The sequence below is a fragment of the Myotis myotis genome, unplaced genomic scaffold (assembly GCF_014108235.1).
Source record: "Myotis myotis isolate mMyoMyo1 unplaced genomic scaffold, mMyoMyo1.p scaffold_m19_p_3, whole genome shotgun sequence".
In the NCBI taxonomy this organism is placed as follows: Eukaryota; Metazoa; Chordata; class Mammalia; order Chiroptera; family Vespertilionidae; genus Myotis; species Myotis myotis.
Window position 1 is genome coordinate 105,079,645 of NW_023416335.1, and position 12,135 is coordinate 105,091,779.

The 12,135-nt window shown below is 40.3% G+C and overlaps 1 protein-coding gene across 16 annotated transcripts in view; it reads right to left on the reverse strand.

The window, feature by feature from the left end:
* The window catches only part of BCL2L13 (BCL2 like 13), a 231,199-nt gene that overhangs the window by 39,576 nt on the left and 179,488 nt on the right, over nt 1-12,135 (reverse strand). The gene's annotated exons all lie outside the window — the stretch shown is intronic.

The window sequence follows — 12,135 nt, forward strand, 5'->3', positions numbered from 1 at the left end:
CAAAGGCAAGAACCTTGCTCTCAAAGAACTTATGACTTCACAGGGTACAAAAATAATGCTATACTACAGTCAAAGTCTAATTAAGAGTTCAGATGGGGAAATGATTTTTTTGGTAGAGGCTGGAGAGGGCAGGGAGATGACTGAAAGCTTCATGAAGGAAGCAGCATCTATATGAACATCTCAAGATTGGGTGGAAGCCACAAAGAAGATACAATACCAGCAAAAGCATATAAATATGAAAAGGGGGAATAGGAAGTAGCTCAGTTTAATTAGCATAAAGTATACATAAAGAAGAATAGAAAGTTCAGTTAAGATGCACCGGGAGGAATTTGACAGAGAGCTAAGAAATATGAAGTTTATTCAATAGGAAATGGTTAGTGAACTAAGTCTTTGAGCTACAAAACAATAAAGCTCCACTTTACAATTACTTCGACAGCAGTAGCAGAATGGAGGGACACCAGAAATGTGGGATTCTTGCTTTCCTCTTTTAATAAGAGTCTACACAAAAGCAAATAGTATCACTTTTCTTTTCCACATTTAACAGTTTAGTTTAACAGGACTCTCTTGCAGTGTTAGGCACTAGAGTTATAAGAAGAATGAGACCCAATTTTTGTTCTTAAAAAATTCACTGTCTAGATGCAAAACTGGCATATGAATAACGAATTTCAATATGATATACATTTTCAGATAGGTGTATGCACAGAGTGCCAGGGGAACCCAGAGGTTAAGAAATAATGAAAAACACAGGAAGAGAAACCAATTGAGTGTAATATCAAGAGATCAACAGGAAATTTTATAAAAAGTTTGGGTGGCACTCATAAATGCTACAGAGAATTTAAATAGGATATGTAATTCCTATTTCATTCTGTGATTATGGCTGATGTAGACTAAATTTATTCTTCAGTCAAGACCGAAAACTTTCAGTGTTTACTAAGGGTCTAATATAAATCAGTAGTCCCTCTAACCACCTCACAAAAAAAGAGAAAACCAGATATACAACTAAGCAAATCTCATGATCATAATGTCAACATTATAACTGCCCCACATTCTACCTCAATCCCTGCTTCAATGTCCTTAAGAAGTCCTGAAAACCTGGGCGCCGCAACTGCGGGAGCCACTGCCGGGCCCACCACTTCAAACCAGGACCCTGCGACCACACAACCTGCCACCAAGCCGGCCACAGCAGCCATAGGCCCCATGTGACTCAAGGTCTAGATCAGCGGTTCTCAACCTGTGGGTCAACCCCTTTTGGGGTCGAATGACCCTTTCACAGAGGTCACCTAAGACCATCGGAAAACACATATATAATTACATATTGTTTTTGTGATTAATCACTATGCTTTAATTATGTTCAATTTGTAACAATGAAGTTGGGGGTCACCACAACATGAGGAACTGTATTAAAGGGTCGCAACATTAGGAAGGTTGAGAACCACTGGGTCTAGATCCTTTGGTAAGAGCAAAAATGGGGAGACAAAGTAAAAAACCCCAAAGTTAAGAAGTCACCAGGAAAGGTACTAAAGGAAACATAGGCAAGCAACATGTCAGAAAAAGAACTCAGAGTAAGGGTCATACAGTTTCTAAATCGTCTGGATAAGAAAAACAACTTACGTAAGAATCATCAAGAGGAAATAAAGAGTGATATAGCTACAATAAAAAACACTATGGAGCCCTAGCCGGTTTGGCTCAGTGAATAGAGCGTCAGCCTGCAGACTCAAGGGTCCCAGGTTCAATCCCAGTCAAGGGCCTATACCCTGCTTGTGGGCACATACCCGATAGGGAGTGTGCAGGAGGCAGCTGATCAATGTTTCTCTCTCATCGATGTTTCTAACTATTCCTCTCCCTTCCTCTCTGTAAAAAATCAATACAATATATTAAAAAAAACCCACTATGGAATGTTTCAACAGTAGACTAGAAGAAGTGGAGGACTGAATTAGCAAATTAGAAGACAGGTCAGAAAACACACAATCTGAACAGCAATTGGAAAAAAAATTAGAAAGCATGAGGAGAGCCTAAGGGAGCTTTGGGACAACATGAAATGAAGCAACATATATATATTAGGGATTCCAGAATGACAAGAAGAGCAGGAAGGATTAGAAAACCTATTTAAAGAAATAATGTCAGAAATCTTCCCTGATTTTGGGAAGAAAAACGTCACATAAGCACAGAGAGTCACAAACAAGATGAACCCAAAAGACCCACACCAAGACATGTCGCAATTACAATGGCAAACATTAATGACAAAGAGGGAATCTTAAAGGCTGCAAGAGAGAGAGACAGAGAGTTACCTACAAGGGACCTCCCATTAGATTATCAAAGGATTTCTCAACAGAAACACATCAGGCCAGAAAGGAATGGAAGGCAGTATAAAAAGTGATGCAAAGCAAGGGACTGAATCCAAGAATACTCTATCCAATAAGGCTATCATTCAAAATTGAAGGGGAAATCTGGAGCTTCACAGACACACCAAAAAAAGGCTAACGGAGTATATCACTATCAAGCCAGCAATGCAAGAAATGCTAAAGGGACTGGTGTAAAAAGAAGAAATAGAAAGAGAAGAAGGAACACAGGCACAAAAAATAAAAATGGCAACAAACAAGTACCTATCAATAATAACCTTAAATGTAAATGGACTAAATGCTCCAATCAAAAGACACAGAGTGGCTGAATGGGATAAGAAAACATGACCCATATCTATGCTGTCTACAAGAGACCCACCTCAAAACAAGGGACTCACACAGACTGAAAGTTAAGGGATGGAAATTATCTTTCATGGAAATGAAAAAAAAAAAAAGGTGGGGTAGCAATACTTATATCTGACAAATTAGACCTCAAAGTGAAGGCCATAACAAGAATAAGGAAGGCCAGTTCACAATTCTAAAGGGATCGATACAACAGGATATAACTTTGGTAACCATATATGCACCCAATGCAGGAGCACCCAAATACATTAAAAAAACAAAAACAAACTTCTGGAAGATATCAAGGGAGAGAAGGACAACAGTACAATCATAATAGGGGACGTTAATATCCCACTGATATCACTGGATAAATCCTCTAGACAAAAAATCAACAAAGAAATAGCAATCCTAACTGACTTGCCAGATCAGAAGGACTTAATTGACATCTTCAGAACATTTCACCCCAAAGCCATGAAATACACATTCTTCTTAAGTGCACATGGGACATTTTCAAAGATAGGCCACATATTGGGTCACAGGCAAAGCCCATCCAAATTCAAGAAGATTGAAATCATATCAAGCATCTTCTCAGACCACAATGGCATATTAGAAATCAACTACAATAACAATCAAAAAAATTCAAACACTTGGAAGCTTAATAGTATGCTATTAAACAATGAGTGGGTTACCAAAGAGATCAAAGAAGAAATAAAACCATCCTGGAAACAAATGACAATGAAAACACAACAATCCAAAATTTATGGGACACAATGAAAGTAGTCCTGAGAGGGAAGTTCATAGCATTACTGGTCTACCTCAAAAAACAAGAAACACAACGGCATGGATGGAACTGGAGAGCATTATGCTTAGTGAAATAAGCCAGTCAATGAAGGAAAAATACCACATGATCTCACTCATTCATGGATAATAGAGACCATTATAAACTTTTGAACAATAATAGATACAGAGGCAGAGCAGCCTCAAACAGATTGTCAAACTGCAGCGGGAAGGCCGGGGAGGGGTGAGGGGCAGGAGGGAGGGGGGTAAGAGATCAACCAAAGGACTTGTATGCATGCATATAAGCATAACCAATGGACATAAGACACTGGGGGGTAGGGGAGGCCAGGGAATTGTCAAGGGCGGGGGAAAAAAAAGGACACATATGTAATACCTTTGTAATACTTTAAGCAATAAAACAATAAAAAAAAGCAAGAAACACTGGTAATCCTACATAATAAAAGCCTAATATGCAAATTGTTCCACAGGGAGTTCAACCGGGAGTTTGACTGCTCACTATGATGTGCGTTCACCACTAGGGGGTGGCACGGAACATGGTGACACTGACAGCCAGCAGCAGTGGAGGCACTGTTGGCCTGATAGGCCGCAACAAGAGTGAGCAGGCACCCAATCGCCCTACTGATCGCCCTGCAGACAGCGACCAGCAGCAGCTGCGGGGGGCCCGGTCCAGACCAATTGCCCCGCAGACAGTAACCAATGGCGGCGGCAGGGGGCGGGGCTGCCGCCTCTTGCACAGGCACTGGGGTGGGCCTGGCCCCAATATATCACCCCGCAGGAGGAATGGTGGAGCAGGTGAGGGGCAGTGTCAGGGAATAGCAAGATGCCAGGTGGGGATGCGGGGCTGCGAAGCTGGGTGCATGAATTGGGGCTGCGAGCCTCGGGGTGCAAGCTGGGGTCTGATCCCCATCGGCCACCCCAAGGGAACTCACCCATGCACGAATTTGTGTACCGGGGCCTCTAGTAACTTATCTAACACTACAACTTAAAGAATTAGAAAGAGTGCAACAAGAAAAGCTCAGAGTGAGCAGAAGGAAGGAGATAATAAAGATCAGAGCAGAAATAAATGACATAGAAATAAAAATAAAAACAAACAATACAAAAGATCAATGAGACCAAGAGCTGGTTCTTTGAAAAAACAAAAAAAAAAACAAAACAAGATTAATGAACCTCTAGCGAGGCTCACCAAGAAGCAAAGAGAGAAGACCCAAATTAACAAAATCAGAAATGAAAGAGGCGAAATAACAGACCCCACAGAAATACAAAGGATTATTAAAAAAACCCTCTATTTGAACAAACTGGACAATCTAGAAGGAATGCACATATTCCTAGAAAAATACAATCTTCCAAAATTCAATCAGGAAGAATAAAAAAATCTTGAATAGGCCGGTAACTATGGAGGAAATTGAAGCAGTAATAAAAAAAACTTCCTGCAAACAAAAGCCCTGGGCAGACGGTTTCACAGGGGAGTTTTACCAAACATTCAAAGATGAACTAACACCTATCCTCCTCAGACTATTTCAAAAAATTCAAGAGGAAGAAACACTTCCAAGCTCTTTCTATAAAGCCAGCATTAACCTAATCCCAAAATCAGATAAAGACAACACAAAGAAAGAAAATTATAGGCCAATATACCTCATGAACACAGATGCTAAAATCCTCAACAAAATTCTAGCAAATCGGATCCAGCATTACATTAGAAAGATCATACACCATGACCAAGTGGGATTTATTCCAAGTATGCAAAGATGGTACAATATCCGCAAATCAATATACATCATTAAAAGGGTTAAAGATAAATGGGGAAGAGGAAACTTATTGTGCTTAATGGATATCTTGCAGAAAGCTTGCAGCCTTGAGTTCCGCATAGCCTAGATAACCACTAGACATCTGGCGATAGGAGGAACCAAGGACAGACCAGACCAGCCGTGGGCAAACTATGGCCCGCGGGCCAGATCCGGCCCATTTGAAATGAATAAAACTATTGAAAAAAAAAGACCATACCCTTTTATGTAATGATGTTTACTTTGAATTTATATTAGTTCACACAAACACTCCATCTATGCTTTTGTTACAGCCCTCTGGTCCAGTTTAAGAACCCATTGTGGCTCTCGAGTCAAAAAGTTTGCCCACCCCTGGACCAGACCCTTAGATCAGCAGAAACAGCTTGCAGTCAGCAGAAGTTAATAAAAATCTGCCTCTCCCTTCAGTCTCCACTGATTCCTTTTTTGGACTCAGCCCACCTGCACCCAGGTGTCTGGAATAAAAGTTCTTTTGATACATTATGGCTTCATGTCATAGGTGTGCGACCCCCACCCATTCTGAACCTTTCAGTGATATATCACATAAACAAATTGAGAGATAAAAATCACATGGTCACATCAATTGATGCAGAAAACGCATTTGACAAAATCCAACACTCTTTCTTAATAAAAACCCTCAGCAAAGTGGGAATAGAGGGCTCATACCTCAACATAATAAAAGCCTTATATGAAAAACCTACAGCCAACATCATACGCAATGGGCAAAAGCCAAAACTATTTCCCTTAAGAACAGGAACAAGACAGGGATGCCCATTCTCACCACTACTATTTGACATAGTACTGGAAGTGCTAGCCATAGTGATAAGACAAGAAGAAGAAATAAAAGGTATACAAATTGGAAAAGAAGGAGTAAAACTGTCATTATTTGCAGATGACATGATATTGTACATAGAAAACCCTAAAGCAAGCATGTCAAACACATGGCCCACAACGAATATTTTGGCGGCCTACCCAATATAACAGTATGTAAGAAATGGTTTAATAAAAATTTCATCACTTAATTTTTACAATATCCTGTTATACATAATTATTATTTTTATTATTATTGAATCTTTATTGTTCAGATTATTACAGTTGTTCCTCTTTTTCCCCCCCATAGCTCCACTCCACCTGGTTCCCACCCACCCTCTGCCCTTACCCCCCCCCCCCAATATCCTCATCCATAGGTGTACGTTTTTGTCCAGTCTCTTCCCACATCCCTTTCCCCCAAGAATTGTCAGTCCACTCCCTTCCTATGCCCCTGATTCTATTATATCCACAGTTTATTCTGTTCATCAGATTATTTATTCACTTGATTTTTAAATTCACTTGTTGATAGATATGTATTTGTTGTTCATAATTTTTATCTTTACCTTTTTCTTCTTCTTCCTCTTCTTAAAGGATACCTTTCAGCATTTCATATAATACTGGTTTGGTGGTGATGAACTCCTTTAGCTTTTTCTTATCTGTGAAGCTCTTTATCTGACCTTCAATTCTGAATGATAGCTTTGCTGGGTAGAGTAACCTTGGTTGTAGGTACTTGCCATTCATCACTTTGAATATTTCTTGCCACTCCCTTCTGGCCTGCATAGTTTCTATTGAGAAATCAGTTGACAGTTGTATGGGTACTCCCTTGTGGGTAACTAACTGTTTTTCTTGTGCTGCTTTTAAGATTCTCTCTTTGTCTTTTGCTCTTGGCATTTTAATTATGATGTGTCTTGGTGTGTTCCTCTTTGGATTCTTTTTGTTTGGGGTTCTCTGTGCTTCCTGGACTTGTAAGTTTATTTCTTTCACCAGGTAGGGGAAGTTTTCTGTCATTATTTCTTCAAATAGGTTTTCAATATCTTGCTCTCTCTCTCTTCTTCTGGCACCCCCAAAATTCGGATGTTGGTACACTTGAAGTTCTCCCAGAGGCTCCTTACACTATCTTCATATTTTTGGATTCTTTTTTCTTTTCTGGTTGTGTGTTTTTTGCTTCTTCGTATTTCAAATCTTTGACTTGATTCTTGCAATCCTCTAGTCTGCTGATGGGAGTCTGTATGTTATTCTTTATTTCAGTCAGTGTATGCTTAATTTCTAGTTGGTCCTTTTTCATATCCTTGAGCGTCTCACTAAATTTATTGGCAGTTCCTAGAAAATTTTGAAAAACCTTATAACCGTGGTTTTGAACTCTATATCCAGTAGTTTGCTTTCCTCCATTTCTGTCATTTGTGACTTGTTTCTTTGTCTCCACATTTTGGTTGCTTCCCTGTGTTGATAGAGTGGCTTTCTGTGTTAGATGTCCTATAGGGCCCAGTGGCTCAGCCTCCCCAATTACCTGAGGTGGACACTCTTAGTGCACCCCTTTGTGGGCTTTGTGTACAGTCTTGTAGTTAAGACTTGATTGTTGTTGGTATCACTGGGAGGAATTGACTTCCAGGCCAATTGGCTGTGAGAATCAGCTGTGTCTACAGTGGGAAAACTTCTGTGCTGGAGAAACCCTTATGGGGCAAGACTTGCTTCAGTGGGGCTTTGGTGCTCACTGAGTCTGACCCCTGAGTGTGTCCCTTATGGATCTGAGGAGTTGTAATCTGGATGGTCCCACTCTGAACACTGCGTACACTGGCTCTTGGATCTCTAAGGAGGTGCTAATTTAGCCTCTGCCTGAGGCTACCCAGCAGGAGCTACAAAGAGATCTGCAGATTCCTCTTCCTTGTTTGGGGTTTGGAGGTCCTCAGATGAGGCCCAGCTGTGGGGCAATGCAAGCTGCTGTGGGGCCTTGGGCCTTATTTTGGATGTTCTGGGTCTCTCTGACCCAGCTGCAGTCTGTTAGGTAATTTTAGATTGCAAAGGACCAGACCATTCATATACAAAAGCCTCTGCACATAGCTTGGGTGGGGCAGTGTCTCAGGGAATCAACAGGGCGGAACAAACAGCTATGGCTGATCCTCAGCCCTGCCCTAAGAGGCTCCATGTCTCAGTGTCCCGTGGTAATTGCTGCAAGTACCTCTGAGAGAAAGCTGCCCTCGAGTTCCGCCCCATGCCCGACAGTCCAGTTTCTCCCCGTATGAGTCTGGGTCCCCAGAGACTTGCCCAGAACTGGAGTTCAGAGCAGTCGAGAGCTTGAGACTCCCTCCCGATTGAAAAAAACAACCATGTCCTCAGTTTCCAGCTCTTTCCACGTGCACCTCCATACCTCTGCACTTTACTTCCGCATCTCCTCTGAGTCTCAGTGTGCTTTTCTCTTTCCTTCTAGTTGTAGAATTTCCACTCAGCCAGCCTTCCTGTGGTTCTGGATGATGTCTGTTTTGTCTTTTAGATGTATTTTTGAAGTGGTTGTGCGAGGCAGCAATTTCCAGTGTTTACTTATGCCACCATCTTGGTGTATTCTTGAGTCTGCAGGCCAATGCTCTATCCACTGAGCCAAACTGGCTAGGGCTTGGTCTATTCTTTACATAATTATTAATAGTGAACTACAACATTCACTAATCACTAATTACTATAATCATGTTGCATTCATTTCTCTTATGAGCCTTATGCTCAGGTGCACCATTTTTCTACACTAATACTAGCAGCGAATATTTTAGCAGCCGATTGCCACTTCATTAGTCTTGTACCAACTTGTTTGGTGTATACAACAGGAAATATTTAGCTTTCGGAGAACAAGAAAAATAGCTTTACTTGTGTTATGCTTAATAACTTGTGCAGTTATTCAGTGTCTGGTAAGTTAATGTTCAAGAAAGAGTATTAATTTTTATTAAAATGTTCTATTATTTTATGTTATCACCAGAAATCTATGGCTTTTTTATACACCAATAGTGAACTTATGGAAAGAGAAATTAAAAAAAAACAATCCCATTTACCATTGCAACCAAAAAAAAAAGTAAGATACCTAGGAGTAAACCCTTTGTATGCCATAAGTGTCTATAGACACTTTAAAAAGCCATTTTCCATTAGAATTTTCAACTGAAAATATTCAAGAACACCTAAATTGTGAGTAATATATTTATTTTTATAATATTCATTGCAAATTGATTTTTAAAATTAAATTCAAAATATCATGGCGTGTGGGGATGGTTTCCATTTTGGACCTGTGGCAGTTAACTGGTTAACTAAGGAGGTACAAGACCTGTACTTGGAAAACTCTAGGACATTGGAAAAAGAGGTAGAGGAAGAAATAAACAAATGGTAGAATATACTGTCTTCATGGATTGGTAGAATCAACATCTTTAAAATGTCCATACTACCCAAAGCAATCTATAGATTAAATGCACTCCCCATTAAAATACAAACAGCATACTTCAAAGACCTAGAACAATCTCTCCAAAAATGCATCTGGAATAAAAAAAGACCCTGCATAGAGGCAGCAATCTTGAGAAAGAAGAACAAAATTGGAGGGATCCCAATACCAGATGTCAAGCTATACTACAAAGCCACTGTTCTCAAAACTGCCTGGTACTGGCACAAGAACAGACATAAAGACCAGTGGAACAGAACATAGAACCCAGAAATCGACCCAAGCCATTATACTCAATTAATATTTGACAAAAGAGGAAAGAGCATACAATGGAATTAAGATAGTCTCTTCAATAAATGGTGTTGGGAAAATTGGACAGGTACATGCAAAAAAATGAAACTAGACCACATACTTACACCATACACAAAAATGAACTCAAAATAGATAAAGGCCTTAAATGTAAGACGAGAAACCATAAAAATCTTAGAAAGCTTAGAAAAATCCACAGGCAGCAAAATAGCAGACATTTGTTGCAGTTATATCTTTACTGATATGGATCGTAGAGCAATGGAAACTAAGGAGAAAATAAACAAATGGTACTATATCAAAATAAAAAGCTTCTGCACAGCAAAAGAAACCATCAACAAAACAAGAAAGCCCACTGCATGGGAGAACATATTTGCCAATGTTATCTCTGATAAGGATTTAATCTCCAACATTTACAGGGAATTCATACAACTTAACAAAAGGAAGATAAACAATCCAATAAAAAAATGAGCAAAGGACCTAAATCGACACTTTTCGAAAGAGGACAAATTAGGGTATATGAAGTGGTACTCACTGTGGTTTTGATTTGCATTTCCTTAATGACTAATGATGCTGAACATCTTTTCATGTGCTTTCTGGTTATTTGTATATCTCTGGAACAACAGCTATTCAAATCTGCTGCCCATTGTTAACTTGGCTTATTTTTGATTATTGAACTAGAGGCCCAGTGAACGAAATTTGTGCACTGGAGGGGTGTCCCTCAGCCCAGCCTGCACCCTCCCCAATCTGGGACCCCTCGGGTGCAGGTTTAGCAGGATCGGGCCTAAATCTGCAGTCAGACATCCCTGTCACAATCCAGGGGGTCCACAGTCATGTGCCCTCTTGCCATCTGCCTATGCCAACTCCCCGCAGTCTGGTCAGGCCAGAGTCTGGATTGTCTCAGGTATTTGATAGGTGCAGAGGCTCAGCCTCACCTTGGGCCTGCTTGCGGCTGCTCCCGCTGCTTGAGCAGCCGCTAATCCCAGCGAACTAAGTGGCATTCTCACTGTGGGAGTGCACTGACCAAAAGGGGGCAGCTCCTGCATAAAGCATCTGCCCCCTGGTGGTCAGTGTGCATCATAGCAACTGGTCGACCAGTGGTTCTGGTTGTTATGCCATTAGGCCGCTGGGCTTTTACAAATATACATAAGCAATCACTATCTTTCATCAGGACTAATGCAAAAAAAACTGCTGTCTTTATATTTTTTATATTTTTTTCTTTATTAAGGTATTATATATGTGTCCTTATCCCCATTGCCCCCCATCCCACCCCTGCTCATGCTCTCAACCCCCTAGTGTTTGTGTCCATTGGTTATGCTTATATACATGCATAAAGTCCTTTAGTTCCCCTCACCCTCTCCTGCCTTCCCTCTGAGATTTGATGGTCTGATCAATGATTCTCTGTCTTTTGAATCTCTTGTTAATCAGTTTATGTTGTTCATTACCACAAATGAGTGAGATCATGTGATATTTATCTTTCTCCAACTGACTTATTTCGCTTAGCATAATGCTCTCCAGGTCCATCCATGATGTTGCAAATGGAGTTCCTTCCTTTTTACAGCAGCGTAGTATTCTATTGTGTTGATGTACCACAGTTTTTTAATCTACTCATCTGCTGATGGGCATTTAGGCTGTTTCCAAATTCTTAGTTATTGTAAATTGTGCTGCTATGAACATAGGGGAGCATATATCCTTTCTGATTGGTGTTTCTAGTTTTGTAGGACATATTCCTAGATGTGGAATCACTGGGTCAAAATGAGAGTTCCATTTTTAGTTTTTTGAGGAAACTCCATAATGTTCTCCACAGTGGCTGCACCAGTCTGCATTCCCATCAGCAGTGCATGAGGGTTCCTTTTTCTCCGCATCCTCGCCAGCACTTGACATTTGCTGATTTGTTGATGATAGCCATTCTGACAGGTGTGGGATGGTTCCTCGTTGTTTTGATTTGCATTTCTCAGATGATTAGTGACTTTGAGCATGTTTTCATGTCACTTGGCCTTCCGTATGTCTTCTTTTGAAAGGTATCTATTTAGGTCTGTTACACATTTTTTGATTGGGTTGTTTATCTTTCTTTTGTTAAGTTGTATGAGTTCCCTGTAAATGTTGGAGATTAAACCCTTATCGGAGATAACATTGGCAAATATGTTCTCCCATGCAGTGGGCTTTTTTGTTTTGTTGATGGTTTCTTTTGCGGTGCAGATTTTTATTTTGATGTAGTCTCATTTGTTTATTTTCTCTTTAGTTTCCATTTCCCCTGGGAGCTGTATCAGTGAATATATTGCTTCGGCATATGTATGAAATTTTGCTGTCTGTGGATTCCTCTAAGATTTTTATT